Source organism: Lactuca virosa, chromosome 8 (assembly GCF_052849685.1).
Source record: "Lactuca virosa cultivar CGN04683 chromosome 8, Lactuca_virosa_CGN04683_v6, whole genome shotgun sequence".
In the NCBI taxonomy this organism is placed as follows: domain Eukaryota; kingdom Viridiplantae; phylum Streptophyta; class Magnoliopsida; order Asterales; family Asteraceae; genus Lactuca; species Lactuca virosa.
The window spans coordinates 372,536,926-372,540,023 of NC_136433.1; positions in this window are offsets into that span (position 1 = coordinate 372,536,926).

The window sequence follows — 3,098 nt, forward strand, 5'->3', positions numbered from 1 at the left end:
CTTGTTTCAAACCATAAACTGCCTTATCTAAAATATAAACATGATTTGGAAATTCTTCGTTAATAAAACCTGGGGGTTGTTCCACGTAAACAGTTTCTTCAAGCTCTCCATTTAGAAATGCACATTTCACGTCCATTTGATAAACATCAAAATCTTTGTGAGCTGCATAAGCCAGAAATATACGAACCGCCTCGAGTCTTGCGACAGGGGAAAAAGTTTCTTCATAGTCGATTCCTTCTTGTTGTGAATATCCTTTGACAACAAGTCTGGCTTTGTTTCGAACAATATTTCCATCTTTGTCGGTTTTATTTTTGAAAATCCATTTTAACCCGACAATCGAAACATTTCCAGGCTTAGGAATTAATCTCCAAACCTTGTTTCGTTCAAATTCAGACAATTCAGATTGCATTGCAACAACCCAATCTGAGTGTTCCATTGCAATCTTAACTGTTTTTGGTTCAATCTTAGAAATGAAAACATTGAACATGCAAAATTTTGATGAGTATTTAATACCTCATTCTTTGCACGAATTTGAGCTCTTGTTAAAACTCCCTCTTGTGGATTCCCAATTACTTGATCCTTCGGATGATCTTTTGTCCACTTTTCCATTGGCGGATATGCTGGATCAAATTCCAAAGATGCATCTTCATATATATCATCGTTTTCTGAGCCTACAATCGCACAAGCATCATCAAAATCGTTATTATCTTCAATATTTTCTGAATGCTCCCCCTCAGCATTATGCTCCCCCTCAACATCATGCTCCCCCTCAACATCATCATTCAATCTTTCTTTCTTGCCCTCGAAAGAATGCATGTCGTTAGCTAATGTATTCGAATCCAAGTGCTCCCCCTCCACTGGATTGTTTTGCATACTTTCGCCTTTTTCTGGAGAGTTTGATGTTGAATCATCAGTAAGCTTTGTGAGTTCAGAAATATGATTATCATTTGCATGTATTTCAGCATCAACAGCACGATCTGAAATTCCAAAAATTAAATCATAATCAATATCTAATGTTTGTGAGGATTCAGATTCATCTTGTATGTCTTTCAAAATATGATGATTTTCAAATTGTGATGTTGTTTGTTTAATGTAGTAATCATCAAATGTAAGATTAAAAGTTTCTTCAACTTTTCATGTTCTTTTATTCAACACACGATATGCGACTGAATTATGCGAATAACCCAAGAAAATCCCTTCATATGCTTTTGCTTGAAATTTCGTAAGATGATCCCTGAGATTCATAATGAAGCATCTGCATCCGAAAACATGAAGAAATTTGACGTTAGATTTCCGATTGTTGAGAATTTCATATGGATTTATGTTAAAACGACGATGAATAAAAGATCTGTTTTGAATTCTCAGTCTTTTTCAACAGACAACTGAGAACAATCAACATCTTCAAGTTCACTAATTTCGCTAATATTGTCAGAATTATCTTCGATATCAGCAAAATTAGATTGAGAATCAGATGTTGAATTCTCAGTCTTTTTCAAAATTTGAATTTGTTCAGATTTAGTCAAAGTATCATTCACTATGTTAACTAATTCATTCGCATCAAGACATTCATCAATTTTGACAATTCCATATTTATATCTATCATCAGGAACTCTATCAAAATCAGCTATTATTTGCTCACAATCATACGAAATATTATGTACCTTGGCTCTTTCGAATGCTAGGAAAGGTAGTAATTTTCTATGTTGCTCTTTACTTATATCACATGAATGATGTAAATCAGTTAATTTGCTATAAAGTCGTTTAGCAGAATTACAGTAGATGTTTCTTTGTGCTAGCAAAAGTTTAACATCACTCGATAACCTATCCCTATCGCACATTATATTTGTCATTTGTAATTCCAAACATTCAATTTTGCTTATTTTCATGTCTAATCTCTTTTTGACCTCTAACAACTCCATTGACAACTTGTTGGCCTCATTGCTAGAAGACACAACAATTGAATCAAAATAAGTAACCGTCTCATCAAAAGAAATTAGTTCAGAGTCATAAGCATGTGTAGGAATATTAAAAGATTCGAGAATATTACGTACCTTTGTTGTCATTGGAGATTTGTTAGCTGCTTTAGATACGAAGCATCGTCCCCTCACTTCGAATTCCTCATCATCTGAGTCCTCCTTCATTTTCGCATATAACGCTCCATGCGTTGGATTCCTCATTTCTTCATCGTCTGACCCGGATGACCAGATTTGATAAGTTCCATCTTCATCCTCATGCTCACCCTTTGCAACCAATGACAAATTCTTTGCTTTAGCACGAACCACCTCAAGCTTCTCTGCATAGTATGCCTCATCTTTGACTTTATTCTTCCTCTCATCCTTCTTTCGAAGCATACAGTCATTTGCAAGATTATTCGCACCGTTGCAATAATGACAATCTATTCCAGCATCACCTTTCAGCTTCTTCTCACCCTCTCCTCAACAACATTTTTACTCACATAATTTCCTTTCACCTCAGCAAGCTTAGTCTTCGAATTGAACGACTTTTTGAAAAATTTCTTGACACGATTATTCGAGTAAAATGCTATTGCTTCATCATCCGAATTCATGATGAATCCTTCTTCTTCCTCAGATTCACCATTTTCAGCTTCTTTTTCAGAAATCTTTGACACAAGAGCTAATGGACCTCCCAAATTCAACTTCGATTCCTCAGCAATTCCATTTACTTCAATTTCGTGTGTTTTCAACTGATTGTGCAAATCATTGAGAGTTGAAGTATCAAAACTTTGCTGATTCTTCACCATCATACTCACACTTCTCCATTCTTTTCGAAGTCCCATTACAAATATGAGATTGAATTCCATTGAAGTCCTGGTAATTCCATAGCGATTGCAACTATAGATTAACTCGTTCAGACGATCATAGTAAACTTCAATTGTTTCTCCTTCTTTTTGTTTGAAGTCTTTCAACTCAACCAAACACTGTTTAACTGAATTGATTTTTGTCTTCTCACTTCCTTGAAATTTATCTTTCAGATTGTTCCAGATTTCCTTTGCAGTTGTACAACTCCTAACGTAATTGTACACAACTGGAGGTAATGCACCTCGCAGTTCCCTCATACACCTCTTCTCCAGTTTCTTC